This window comes from Caloenas nicobarica, chromosome 14, assembly GCF_036013445.1.
Source record: "Caloenas nicobarica isolate bCalNic1 chromosome 14, bCalNic1.hap1, whole genome shotgun sequence".
NCBI classification, from domain to species: Eukaryota; Metazoa; Chordata; class Aves; order Columbiformes; family Columbidae; genus Caloenas; species Caloenas nicobarica.
In genome coordinates this window covers 3000239-3015212 of record NC_088258.1, presented here as the reverse complement: position 1 = coordinate 3015212, position 14974 = coordinate 3000239, and positions in this window count along the sequence as shown.

Genomic DNA, 14974 nt, shown 5'->3' with positions numbered 1-14974 from the left:
CGCCGAGTGTGTAATTATCGCCTCTGTCATCTCCCAGGCTGGGGCGCGGGAGCAGATGGGAGGATGTTTATTTTGCAAGTCACACCAGCTGGGTGCTTGGGGCAGCAGGGAGGGCGAAGGGGATGCGGTGGGGAACGTGATGATGCTGTGTTCAGAGAGGAGGAAACATCCCCCCGGCGAGGGAATTAGCAGGGAGAAACCTCCAAACCGTCCCCCCTGCTACAAGGAGGGGACGTCCCGGTGCTGCCAGTGCTGCCGCTGGGAAGGGACAAGGACATTGTGACAGGCTGGGAGGAGGAAAGGGTCTGCTGAGGGATGGAGGGAGGGATGGACAGTGCGGAGGCGCGGCGGCGTGAGTTGTCTCACTGGCTCCTTGCTTGAGACCATCAGAGCTGGGCTGTCACGGACACGTCTGCCCTGTCACCCCCACGTTGGGGGCACCCAGCGAAGGCGCCGGCTGCAGGACCCAGTGCCCTGCCACAGTTCGGCTGTGTTTGGGGCAGGGAGTCCCACTGGAGCCCCCATGTCATTCCCACTGTCAAACCCCCTGTCCAGGGAACGTTTTCCATGTAAGAGAGATGGGGGGTGTTTGCAGCGGTGGGGCCCCTCCCGCCAGCCTCCATCCCACCTCGGAAACATCCCAGCAGCTGTGAAGGAGACAAAGAGGGCTTTCTGCAGGCCTGGATTTTTCTTTGTGTCCCCATCCCTCCCCTTCTCCCCGTGGCATGCCTTTTATCCAGCACTCCGTTTCCAAGCACCCATCTCAGGAAGAGGGCATTGCCCTCAGCTTTCCCAAGTCCCTTCTCAGCTTGAACAGCCCCCCCGGTGCCCTTTGAAATCTCACCAGGGCCCTGAGAGGTCACCAATGAATATGGAGTTGCAAATGCCTGCGTGGGCAGAAGGCACTTCAGCGAAGTCATTTGTAACGGTGACGATGAGCTGCCCTGTTGGAGAGAGGCCCGGGAGCTGGTTTGCTGTTTGGCAGCTGTTACCGGCACATGGGGATCGTGCAGCCACCGTTGTGTCCCCTGGCATCTGGCGCAGCGGCACCGGAGGTTTTCCATGTGTTTGACACATCACGCGCAGCTCTGCGATGCATTCGTGTGTGTCAGTCTGGTGAAGGACGCTTGCTGACTGCGAGTCAGTAGGATGCTGCGGCTCAGCAAGCTGCGGTTTGCTCAGGAGTATTTCGAATTCCTGGGAGCATGAGGAGACCCAGGGGACTCCCAACACGTGGAAACCCAGGGCAAGGAGTGCTCTTGCCTGGGTTTCCTTTAGAAATGGGATATTAGTTGGGAAACTGCAGCCAGGTCAACTTCAGCACAGAGGGACATTTCTCCTTACAAACCCAAGAGAAAGTTTCCAGGCCAAAGGACTGGTTTCCTTGCTGAGAAAAAGGAAAAAAAGGGGATATAAAGCACCCACAGCTTCCACTCTCTGCAGATGACCCTTGCTGCCATCCTCTGAAAAGCAGGTCAAGCTCATGAGCTCCCCTGCTTGCCTGCAGCTCCTATAACCCATCTTATAACCCATCTCTCACCCATGGCTCCAGCCAGGCAAACCAGAATTTACGGTTGTCCCCAGCCTGGGAGTCACCTTGGTTTCTCATATCTGAGCTTGCAAACCACCTGGTCCAACCCAGCTAGGTCCCTTGCTGATAGAGGTCCCATGGGTGCAGTGTGGGGCTGGGGGCTTTTTCCCAATCCCTTGTGTCCCTTTGTGTTCAAACCTGCCCTGAAATAAAGCTGAGCCCTGTGGGTTTAACCCTTGCAAACCCGCAAAGGCTTGGACTGATGGGTCATGGAGATCAAGGACAGAGCATCAAAACACAGAGTAAAGAACAGCAATGCAAGCCTAGAGAGAAGCAAGGAATGCTGGAGCACAGAGCTGAAACCTTGAGCAGAAGCAGCAAAATTGCAGATACTCTTCTGTCCTCCATCAGGTGACACGTTGTCACCAGTGGTGTGATGCTGCAATCCAGACCTGCAATCCTAGTGGAAATCCTCTAGTGTTTGTGCTGGAGGTTAGCTCTATTTATATTCTGATGAATGATTTACTCGAGTAATTGGCACACAGCTCCCCTATTACAGATCATAAAGAATTAATCACGAGATTTTCAATACTCCCCTATCAATTTTATTAGGCTTGATTGAACGTGGTGGATTGGGAGCATATGGTGTGTGAATCAGACTCTGCTCCCAGTTACACGCTGGTTAATGCTGGGGACTTGCTCGGCTGCTGATCCCTGTAAATCCAGAGCGGCAGCTGCTCCTTTGCTTCTTTCCATGCCCTGACTGCTCCTTGAAGTCCCTTAAATGCCCAGAGATGCAAAGAGCAACCAAAATCATCCCTGTGTACTGGAATACTCCAAAAGCCTGAGATGTTCCTAAGCTGAAAGCCACGCTGGGAAGAAGATGCTTTGCCTCCAGCTCCTTCGTGTATTGGGATGAGCCAGAAACTGGAGCCAAATGCTTGGGAGCTCGGGATCTGCTCCTAGAGCAGTTGTCACACAACAGCCCCTGCGCAGGGGACGTGTCACGGCGTGGGAGACTTGTCACTGTTGAAAGCTGAGGATGCCTGTGTTGGCGTCGGGGCGTCCTGCCAGGCGGGTTTGCCCACGGGAGATGCTTTCTTGAAAGAACGAATTAGCAACAAGAGGTCCTAACACCCACAGGAGCGGGATGACAACCCTGCCCCGAACCAGCAGCATAGCGTGGTTCCCTGGAGCAGAAACCTCCTTAAAAGCCGTGTCCCCCGTGTGGCTCCCCTCACGCAGAGAACCAGGAAAACCTCCCAAATTTCCACCTTGAAGGCTCACAGTCCTTCCCTCGCTTTTTTGCTGTGGGTGTTGTTATCGTGTTAGCTTATGTGCAAGTCGTGATGCAGGGAAGGGAACATACAGGGCCCTGCTCCAGCTCGTGGGCGATGCTCACCCCTGGTGAAGCTGTTCCTGCTGTGCTCCCAGTAACTACACCAGTGTCTGAGTGGGTATTTACAGGAGGGAATGGGAACTTTGGGTGTAGATGGAGCTACTTGCATAAGCACAGCTTATCTTGCACCAGGATTACAGAGCAACCGGTCTGGCACAGCTACAGCCCACATCCCCATCTGCTGTCTTGAGCAGCTGTGTTGAAGGGCACCAAGAAGTTATTGCCAGTAACTCTTGGCAGGAGCCAGCGAGGAAACCTCCCTCCGGAGAGAGCTGATCTGGGCAGGGCAAATCAGAAACACAGCAGAGGACAGAGCGGGATCTGTCCTGCTCGCAGGCAAAGGGGAACAACAACGGCCCCTTTTGCCTTTACAGTCAAAACATTTTGCGTGCTCAAGGTCCTGGTTCGGGAGCAGAGCAGGCAGGACCTTGCACAAGGGTATTGCCAAGCATCGGTGTGTCCTCATCGCTTGGGGCTGCCTCTTCTCTGCCCTGCCTGTGCTGCCTGCACCCAAACCAGCTCCCCAAGGCCTTGCCATGTCCATGCATCTGGCTGAACACCCCTCACGAGCACCCCATGCTCTGGGAACCCCCAGCAGACCCCAGGTACACCTTACATCGTCAGCTTGGAGCTAGGGAGCACCCCAGTGGGTCTCGCCTCAGTGCTCCCTGACAAGAGCCACGGCTTGTGCTGCTTTAACCAAGAGCATTATGCCCAGGTGGCCAAGAGGCCAACAGCATCCCGGCTGGTACCAGCACTGGTGTGGCCAGCAGGACCAGGGCGGTGGCTGTCCCTGTGCTGGGCACCGGGGAGGCCAAACCTCAAATCCTGGGGTCAGTTTTGGGCCCCTCACGCCAAGAAAGGCCTTGAGGTGCTGGAGCGAGTTGAGAGAAGGGAACGGACCTGGTGAGGGGCTGGAGCACAAGTGTGATGGGAGCGGCTGAGGGACCCGGGGGTTCAGCTGGAGAACAGGAGCTGAGGGGAGACCTTCTGATCTCTGACCTGCCTGAAAGGAGCTTGGAGCCAGGGGGGGTCGGGCTCTGCTCCCCAGGAACAAGCGCCAGGAGCAGAGGAAATGGCCTCAAGTTGCCCCAGGGGAGGTTGAGGTTGGATCTGGGGAACAATTTCTTCCCCAAAGGGCTGTGGGGCACTGGAACAGGCTGCCCAGGGCAGTGCTGGAGTCACCATCCCTGGAGGGGTTGGACAGACGGAGATGAGGTTCTCAGGGACATGGGGCAGTGCCAGGGGTGGGGTAACAGTTGGACTTGATGATCTTGAGGGTCTCTTCCAATCAAAGTGATTCTACGATCCTATGCCATTTTCACGTGTCGGTGCACAGAGCCATAGAGAAGGGGGACAGACATGGCAGCACTTCCATAAGGAGCATCCTCCAGCCTCAGCCTCTTTCCAGGGAGTTCTGGTGCGCACAGAGCCGTGTGTGTGAGGGGCACTGCAGACAGGAGCAGGGTCCCTCTGAAGAAGCTGTGCTGTTGAAGGAGCTTCCTCGCTCTGAGCTTGATGGAGACGACATTTAGGGAAGGCTTCACAACAGCTTCCGCACTCCCCGAGGCCGCGTTCATCACCAGCCTGTCTCTAATGAAGCAGAAGCTTTGCTTTCTGGGATCAATGAATCCACCGATCATGACCTGTCTGCTAAGTGGGAAATCAGGTCTCTCCCTCCCTGAACTTGTCTGAGCTGGGCTCAAACAGCCGGCTCTGTCCCCAGGGTACTCCACGTTGCTTAATTGCAAAGCCCATGTCTGATTAGCGAGCAGCAGCCAGGGCGTGCAGGAGCCTTTGCTGCCGCAGCCCAGCAGCTGCTCAGCCGGCCCGGGAGGTGGCTGCAAGGAGAGAGGACATTTCAGGGCTCCAGGAGGGTGCGAATCCCCCCGGCTTTCTTGTCTCCAGAAGGTCCTGATTCTGCACAGCTGGCTGGAGGGTTTATTGCTGGTTTGCTCTCCCTCAAAGCTCTAAATCCCCCAAACCATTTAAATCCCTCCAAAGCACCTTTCATGGCGACAGATGCTTTAAGAGGAGCTGAGGCTTCCCGATGCAGGAGGCAGATGAAAAGGTCACTGCTACCATGTTCCCTGGCCACGCCAGAGGGTGGAAACAGCCCCTAGGTCCATCCAAAGAGGTTTTCCTAACTCTGCCTACACCTCCCAGTCCCCTCTGCACCTACAAATCACCCCGCGCACCCCTGGCACCTTTGCCCGTATGGTGCAAGCTGTAGAGGGCTCAACCAGCCTCCAAAAATCCTTCCCTGCACATCATCAGCCCAGGGGTATGGGCCCTCACTCCAGACACATGTCATCAGGGTGCAGAGCCATCCAGACGCTCTCCTGATCCTCGCCGCAGCGGGGATGATGGCGGGAGCTGAGTCACAGCACCCAGCATCACCTCCAAGGCCATCTCTCACCCCTCGCTCGTCTGGCAGCCGGCTTTTCCCCGGCAATCAGCCTGGCTCTCAGATGTCACACCCAGGAGGGCTGCAGAGAGAAAAAAAACCCTCATTGAGAAGTCGTTGGAGGGAAAAGCCTGGTTGAGGGGGCTACTTTGTGATGGTCCCCGCAGCTGGTACCCGGTCCCGGTGCGCAGTGCTGTGGAAATCCGGGCTCAGAGCCTATTCAGGGCATCAGCCCTTCCCCGAATAGTCTCTAAAAGCTGCAGGGATGTGCTCTGCTCCAGGCTTAAACCACCCAGGCAACCCCTGGGGAAGGGCTGGCTTGCAGGTCACGGACACAAACAGGGAAAAGGCTTCCATGGTGTCACGCGGGTTTATCCCGAGAAACCAGAGCTGGCTATAAATACCACCTCAGATCATCGCTCCCCCTCCTCTTTGATGTTTTGCTGTTATTTACTTCAAACCCACTCTCAATGCTGTTATTTTTATCTTCTCTCTTTTTTTTTTCCCACCCTCTCTGCTTTTGCAGCTGTTTACGAGCTGCATCGCAGAAGCATCTCAAAAGGAAGATGGGAAGAAGGTTGGGGACCCCAGGAAGAAGGTGGCTGGTCATGAGGTGGAAGGTCCCTGTAAGAGTGATGGGGTGGGCACCCAAAACTGCCCCCCACCACGGAGATGGGTCTAACGGGGCCTCCCACTGCTCCCCAGCCACCAGCATTTGTTGAATTTGCAGGAAATTGGTCTCCCTGTTATGCCAAACCCCTGCCAGAGCCAAAGGAAACCAGGCAAGTGGCTCAGAAATTAATGAAAGGAGAGGCAACGTGAGTAGTCAGACACAGATGAGCTTAATTCTCTTAAATGAATTAAAAATACATTGCTCCTTACCACCACAAGCCTGAAGCCCTGAATGGCAGCTACGGGGCTGGGGGGCTCCTGCCTTGGCCCTTGGCGCCTCCCTGAATCAAGCAACCAGGTTTTACTGCCATGATCCCCCCACAGGCAGACTGGGAGCTGGGGGCATTGCTGGGTGTCAATTCAGGGTTTTTTTCAGCAAAATAAGCTGCTGGAGTCAACTTTTCAATTTTTCTCCTTCACCTTTTCAGCAAGATGAAGAACAAGGAGCACAAACTGATCTTTGCATTGTAGAAAACAGAGCCTGAAACAAAAGGTCTGGAGTTTCCCCACCTAAGCCAGAGCAGATTGTTTACCTTGTTTAAGGTTTAAAGCTTTAAATCCCCTTATTGCTAAAGACAAGATGCTGTCCCTGCTCCCTCCTTCTTCCCACACTCACAGAAGCCAGAAACTGTCTGGAAGTACCGAAACCCAGATGTCGCCTTTGCCAGAGTGCCTGCTTGCAGCATTGCCCACTTGCCAGGAATTGTTTGGGTTTTGGTTTTTGCGTGGTGGTTTTTTTTGGTTTTTTTTTTTTTTTTTGCAGATCCCCGTAAAAAGGGCAACTGGCTGGGCTGCAAGTCGCTGCCCAGGAAGGGGTGCAGAGGCTGGTCTGTCAGGATGGATATTTTCTGCCTCAGTTTGTTGTTGCTGGTGGGGAGCCCCTGGGGCCCCATTTGGACATCGGCTGCTGGGGGAGAAATGGGATGCAAAGGGCAGAGGGGGAAGGAGGAGAGACTGGAGCAGTGCTAGAAGTGTGGGGGGGACCCAGCATCCCCCCAGCCACAGCCCCACGGTGGGACATGGGACGTGGGGACAGCAGGGCTGGGAGGAGGACAGCCCGGCTGGGAGGATGAATGGAGCAGGAATAAGGAGGCTTTGCCAGCAGATAAATTTAGTGGGGGCTGCTGTGAATTCTTCAGTCTGGGGCAAACTTTAAATCCCAACAGGCTGCTCCTCTCCAAGGTCTGCTCCAGCCCAGACAGGCCGGCGTCCCGGGGAGCCTCATGGCCTGGATTGCGCAGGAGGTCATGGCTGTCCCCACGGGCTCTGCGAGGATGGATGTCGGGTGATGGGAAACCACACCAGGACATGGGGACCCTCCATGGGGGCACCCAGGGCCCTGCTCCCCCTGCACTGCTGAGGATGCTGCGATGAGAAGCAGCTGCCCTGGGCTGGGAAAGCCCTGGGTCGCCTCTGCAGACGGGCTGTCCCTGTGCCAGCAGAGACCCCGCTGCTGGCACCAGCCCCGGTTTGCAAGGCAGGGCTCAAAGCAGCCACCTCTCCTCCCTCGGTGCTGGACACGGCATCTGGCCCAGCACCAGCTGCCAGGATTGGTGTTGAGCTGCAAACGAGTCTCAGCTGTGTGTCCTGCAGCTGGTAGGGGAACACAGGACAACACTAATTAGGAAGAGAAATCACCTCCATCTCCATGTGCCTCTTATTAAAGGCAAGCCTGGCAGTGCGTGCTCAGTGTTTGGTAGGGATGGGTGCTCTCCTGGCTGGGAGGAAACACATGGACGTGGGGAAGGAGGCAGGATCTAGCTGCTTTGCAGCACATCACTGCATGGCAGCTGGGTATCACCTCCATGGTGCTGTGCAGGGCTCCAAGCAAACCTGCTCCAGCTTTCCTTAAGCGCTGCCTTTCATGCCCTTATGTTGGATATTCTCCATGCAGTTGCATCCAGAAGCGTTCACCCTGCTCCATCAGCTTACAGCGTGATGGGACAAAGGCAAGCAGGCTCGGAAAGCACCAGGCGCAGGACCCAGGGGTGCAGGACACAGGGTGCAGGGATGGGGCACGAGGCCACAGCAGCTGCAGCTGCCGAGGAGCATCTCGAGGTTTCATGATTGGCCTCAAATCCAGCCCCGTGGAGGGAAGCCACCTGCAATCCATCACCTCCCCATCCAGTGCGTGGAGGAGAAAATAGGCTTGGGGGCATGCGGTACGGGTTCGGGGCACGCTCCCTCTGCTTGGCTAAAATGACACTAATTAAGCCCCTTGCAGCGTGCAAAAGCTATTCCTACAGGGCAGACAATTAACCTTGAAGCTTGGCTTTTAGTGCTTGGAGGGGAGCGAATTTTTCATCCTGTTGTTTCCCCGTGCTATTAAGCTAATCCCAGAGACCACGAGGGAGAAGCGATGTTACACATCCACGGCTTCCAGCCTCGCCAGGAGCACAGCGTGCGGCTGGCAGCCTCCTGCTCCGTCCCTTATATTTTCACCCACAGTCTCCAACAGCATCACCATTGCTGGGGAACGAGGGATGTGACCAAGGGCACACAGCAAGGCTGTGGCATTACACAATTATTACGGTCAGGAGTAAATCCAGCCTCCACCGAGCGTGCTGGACATGGTGCCAACCTGGCCTTGAATTTTCACCGAGTTTTTCCCAGAGGGACGGTGTGTCCTTGGCTCTCCAAGGCTGAGGCTGCTGGCACAGCATCGCCCCAGCTCTGCGGGAGATGAGCTGCCCAAGTTTTATCTTCCTGGAGGAGGAAGGGAAGGACGAGGGAGGTGGAGAAATGGGAAGAATTTGGCTCATGGAGGTCAAACCCTGCCCTGGGGGTTGGAGATGTCCCTGGGCTTCCCCGTGTCCTCCCACAGCTTCCTTCTTGCCCCCCAAAATGTAGCTGGTGGCAACACTGAGCTTGGGGACACTGGGGAGAAGAGCTGGTGGCTTGGCCTGATCCTGCCATCAGCAGAGGTGAAGGGAAAGGGAGGACAGAAAACCCCCAAAATCCCACACACCAGCACATATATAACATGTTTAAGCACTAAAAAAAAAAACCAAAACACCACGACCTGAGGACATTTGTGACAAGAAGTGTAAAAAAGTAACCAAAATGCTGCTAAATTGCCCCAAGAAGAGGGCGCCAGGAGGCGGAGAAAGCAAACTTCTCTGCCCAGCAAAGGTCTCAGGGGTCTCTTTGGGACAGGTGAAAAGGGTTAAAACCATCAGGAAGGGAAAGAGGAGTGTGTTTTGGGGTGTAAACCCAGGGAAGCTCAATGCCGGCCACGTGTCCCAGTCAAGCAGTGGCTTGTGAGCAAAATACACCCAGGGTGATGAGCAGCGGGTGATTGATTTGGCAAGTGCAAATCATTTCCCCAGGGCTCAATTAATCTCAATTAACACTTCCACGGGAAAGCCTTTTTCCCTGCAGTCAGTCTGGGGTTAAAACCTCCTTTTCCTCCATCAGCCACTCTTGCTCAGCCGTGAGGTGAGCGGGGGTGGCCCTGAGGGTCCCCCACCTCCGGGGACGAGGACGGGGCATCCTGGTGATGTTGCTGCCGAAAAGCAAGGGAAGATGTGCAAGATGTGCCGCTCCTGGCAGAGATGGTGCCATGAGAAAGTCATCAACCTTTGGGGTGCCCAGGTGAGACAGGAGAGGCTGTGCTTGCTGGGACCCCACTGTTTGCTGGGGTGATGCAGCAGGAACCTTCCCCCAGAAATGTGTGGATTAGCCCAAAATGTTGAGGGCACGGCTGAGACGAGGGGCAGAAGGTCTGCTGAGCCAGACGAGAGACAGGTTTTGCCTGCGGGAAGTTTCACACCGTTCTGGTGTTATCTGTGTCAGCCCAAGCACAGACGTTTTCCAGGAGCTCCTTCAACCAGAGCATCCAGCCCAGGAGCTGCAGCCGATGCTCATCTCCCCCAGCTGCATCCTCCAGAGAGGTCTTCCTCATCTTCATCCCACCCTTGGGACCTGCAAACTCCCATGCTGAGCTCCTGCTCCCAGCCTCAGCCCCCCAAAATAGCAGCGAGCCCCCTACCTGAGCACCCCCTCTCCGTAAGTGCTTTCCCAGCCTGCTCCATTTATTGTTTGGCCTTTAAATCCGAGCAGGGAGGGCTGCAGCAGTCCTCGAGGAGCCATTTTGTCTGTGGGTGCTGTTTTCTCTGAAATGGCCTGGTTTTTTAACGGCTTTCCTCTTTTTTTTTTTCTTCCTTGAGGGGGTGGTACGTTATGGAGGCTGGATAAAGTGACTGAAGGGAGAGCTGCACTGTAAAAGCCAGTCTGCTGCTAAATCTGTCGAAAGAAACGACGCTGCAAAGTGCCTTTGCAGTTGTTTAGTCATTTGTTAGCCTAGTGGAGGGGTGATTTGTTCGGCTGTGCTCCGCTCGCGTGCGTGAGCACCAGCTGCAGTGCATCGTGTTGGGTAAAATGCCCTTTGTGCATATGGGGACCAGAGGAAGGGTCAGGAAAGGAGGATGAGAGAGCACTGATAAGAGATTTTCTTTATTCTGGCTGACTTTTTTAGCTTGTCTGTCTCACTCCTCCATTTGCAAAATGATGTTTATCTTATCCAGCGCTCCCATGGAGGTAAATTAATCTCCCACCGCCTTGCAGCTTTTCCCTCCCCAAGATCCATGCCCATGAAAGACTCTTTCCCTGCAGCTCTGTTGTTCCTCGCAGTTAGCTTTCGTGCTCTAAAAAAAAAAATAATGAGAGTAGGTGCCTGGGGTAGCAGATGGGACTGGTTTCTCCTGCCTGCTGTAAATCACAGAGGTTTTACCTTCCTGGGATGAAGCCGTGCCCTCTGAGCACCGATCCTGCCGGTGCCATCACCGCTCATCGCTGTGTCTTTCTCTCCGGGAGGAGACAAACCGACCCGCTGTGTCTCTTCCGCAGAAGTGGCAGGGTCCTGATGGGACTGCGAAGTCACGGCCGTACTTTGGAGCATCTTTCTGCCGGCATAAATCAGCCCCGCTGAGATCAGTGGCGTTGTGCTGATTTACACCGGGGAGGGTGAGGGGGGATGCTGGATGGTTTATCTGAGTGTCCGTGTCCTCTGGGCATCCCTGTGAGCAGTGGCAGGCGGCCACAAATTGTCTGGTGATGATGGAAATAACTCAACAGCCTGAACCTTGGCGTGGGGGATGAGAGAGATGCGTAAAGCCGAAGGGTTTTCAGAGTGGCTGTGGGAGCGAGTTTCAAAACTAGAGCAGAATAGAATAGAAGAATATTTTCAGCTGGAAGGAACCTACAATGATCTCTAGTCCAACTGCCTGACCGCTTCGGGGCTGACCAAAAATTAAAGCAGGTTATTAATGACATTGTCCAAATGCCTCTTAAACACTGACAGGCTTGGGGGATCAACCACCTGCCCGGGAAGCCTCTTCCAGTGTTTGACCAACCTCTCGGTAAAGAAATGCTTCTTGTGTCCAGTCTAAACCCCTGGTGCAGCTTTGAACCATTCCCATGCACCCTCTCACTGGATAGCAGTGATCTCCCTGGAGACATCCCACGCTGGGTTTCTCCAGGATTTTGAGGGGGTTTAGCATGTAACTCTAATTTGCAGGAGACACAGCCTTCCCAAGCGTGGGTGGTGCAGGAGAAGGCACCGAGCTCAGCCCCGGGCTGTTTGCAATAGGGCGAATGGTTCTGAGCGGCTGGTTGCTCCAAAATTGGAAGGGATAAATGTGGAGTGGAACGCGTGCCAGCCGACTGGGCTGTGTCAAATGCGGCGTGAGCGCTTAGCTGTGACAAAGCATCGTCACCCAAGGGCTTACACGCGCCGGAGCTGGCGGCCGGCGAGTCGGGCTGTGCTTTATCGGCTTTCGCAGCTGCAAAGCGACGGCTCCGGGGAGCAGGGCTGGCTGGGACCTGAGCGCTGCCGAAAGCCAACGCGTCCTCAGGTGACCGTCAGCTGTACCTGTCCCCAACCCAGTGGAAAAAATGTCTGCAGCCTTGCAGGTTACATTTGCCTCTCTAGATGACTACGGAGTTGAGGTGCAGATATCGTCTAGCCTGCTATAGCTACTCTATAAAGTCCAGGCAGGATTGTAAAACACACACTGGAGTAGAGCAGGGCTGGGGAGATCGTCACCTCCCACATTTCATGCCCCAGTGGTGCAGGACAGGCTGCAGGACCAGCGGCAGCTCGGTGTGGGAGCTCGAGTTTCCGCTCTGCACTGCAATATCTTGGCAAGCTGGGTGTGATTCCCAAGGGTATAACTTGTTGTCGTGCCAAGGGCAATGCCTGGGAGGGAGCGGGGGCTGCCCTGGTGTCACACTGTCTCTTTGATCTCATGCTGGACTGAACCGGTGGCTTCCACCAAAACCCTCATAATACTAATTCGATTTTTTTTCTTTCTCCCCTCTACTCTGTGCTGCAGAAAATCCAGAGCAGCGTTTCCCAAAAATGTCAGCGCTTCATCCAGCTAAGACTCAGCGTGTTTCTATAGGCACAGACACACACACAGGCAGGATACGACTCCCAGGACTCATTTATATCCCTTCACTTCTTTATAGCACCGCAAATCCCCACGCTGCTTTACCAGCTCATAGCAATACCTGCAGCAGAAATACCTCCCTGCCTCCAGCAGCACGTTTTTCCCCCAAGACACTATTTGTTTAGTGCATTGTGATTCTAATTCAGCAGATGGTACCAACAGCTGCCAACCCGGCTTCTCACCTCCCTCCTCGCAGGCAGCAGTGACCCCAGCTAACCCTGACATCCGTGGCTGTGTGGGTGAGGACATCCCCTGGCAGGACACCCCCAGTGTGGTCTGCACCCAGGCTGGGAGTCCTGGAACCCCGAGGATGCTGCAGCCAAACCCCCCCCACCCGGGGGATGCTGCTGCCCCAAAGCCGGGCAGACGCTGCCACTTAGTGTCGGGAAGGCAGCACGGCTGCTGCGGGGACCTGGCACAGGGCCTGCGGCTGGGGACAAGCCACCCCTCTGCTCCTTGGGGCGTCCCCAAGCTCCTCACTCACAGCCCGGGGTGCCTGAGCTCTCCCCCGGGCACAGCCCGACCTGCCCGGGGTGCGGGTGGTCCCGTCTGTTGCGACAGGACAAGGGGTGATGGTTTTAAACTAAAGGAGGGGAGATTCAGGCCAGACATGAGGAGGAAATTTTTTTATTATAAGAGTGATAAAACACTGGCCCGGGTTGCCTGGAGAGGTGGTGGCTGAACCATCCCTGGAGACACCCCAGGCCAGGCTGGACGGGGCTCTGAGCAACCTGAGCTGGTGCAGATGTCCCTGCTCATGGCAGGGGGGGCACTGGGGGAGCTTTGAAGGTCCCTTCAACCCAAACTATTCTATGATTCGGAGAACTGGGGCTGCCTGCAGCGAGGGTGCTGCCTGCTGGGCTGCTGGTGGGGATTGCAAGCAAGACCACGAGCAGGGTTTGCGAGAGCAAACCCGTGCCCAGCCGGCTTTGCAAGCCTCACCAGGGTGAGATACGTGGGCAAAAAGAGCCACAGCAATAGCTGTGCCTCTTGCTCCGGGCTCCTTGGTGGGTGAGAAACTGGGCGCAGGGAGCTGAAAGGTTTTGCACCACGGGCGATGAGCGGACAGAGACCAATTGGCACCTGCAGCCCTTGAACCCGGGGCAGGGCTGGGTGACCTGGGTGGCCAGCCCGAGTGGGCAGACGTACGGTGCTGCCAAGGCAGCCCTGATCGGAGATCATTGTAAATTCCCCTCTCAAATGGAGTGGAAAAATGCTATTAAGCTAATATAACATCACAGGGAAGGAGGTTCTGCTGCTGAGGTCTCCAGGGAATCGGGCTGTAATGAGGGGAAGGAGCAGGAGATGACAGCAGCTGGTGTGCTTTGGGTGGTGAGAGCGCAGACCCGCTCAGCACCACCCAGACCTGCTCTGATGTGCCCTGCCTCAGTTTCCCCATGTGGCCAGGGGGCAGTGAGCTCTGCTCCAGCAGCCAGGAGAGCCCAGGAGCTGGATAAAGGGCTTATTTGCCATCAACCTGCTATACAGTCTGGGGAAACTGAGGCACCGGAGAGCTTGTCAGAATCACCCGGGATATCAAGTACAGCAGCAAGACCCAGCATCCCCTGGGTGCCTCAGTGCCACATTCCCGAGGAAAACGGTACATGAGGCACCTTGTTTAAATAGAAATGTGTCCAGGAGGGAAACCTGGGCCAGGGTCTCACCACTCTTACTGTGAAAAAAGATTTCTTCCTCATGTCTGCCTTCGCTGCAGGCAACCCTGGCTCAGGCAGCCCCTGCCCTCCAGAGCACCGGGGGCTGACAAGCCCGGCCCCCTCCTCGCCCAGAGCTGCCGCTGCTCTTCCCTCGCCTGTGCCACAGACGGTTCTGGGATCACTTACCAATTAGTGTGGCCTGCTCATTAAAGCTCATTATCTGCCAGTGTGAACTTGGATGGGATTGTGCAGGCTTGGCAGGGGATCAAAATCTTCCTTCTTTCCAATCTGGGAGCAGCCCTGCGGCCACACCAGAAGGCTGGGGGACACGATGCTGCTTTTTAGAAAGAAAAAAAAAAGTGCCCAACAAATTAAGCCGACCCCTCCCCACAGCAGGGGACAGGTCGTTGCGCTGCACTGATGCTGCACTGGAGCAGGAGGACACCGGGCTCGCTGTCTTCCGTGGTTTTCCAGGAAGCTAGGGACACATAGGGGATGAACAGCTGGACTTTTTGTCAGACCTTAAATCTCAGAGTCAAGTTTACAGCCCAGCAAGCCCAGACCAGTGATTTTTCAGGCTGGGAGGCAGCTGCAGGTACCAGCAAGGTCAGACGTGCCAACTGGCGGTGGCTCAGCCTGGTGCCGGTCCCCTGCATGCCCAGGGCAATCCCCAAGGCAGGTCCTGGTCCAGCTGCCCCCAGGTGATGCCCGAGCCCCCAGTTCTGCCCGGGGGGCTTTGGGCAGCCCCCAGCACTGTGTAAGAGCGGGCTCAGCTCAGCTGCAGGGCACAGAGCTGGCAGCAGCGGGGAAATACCACCTGCCAACCACAGAAATTAGGTTTCTTCTCCATGTGCTATG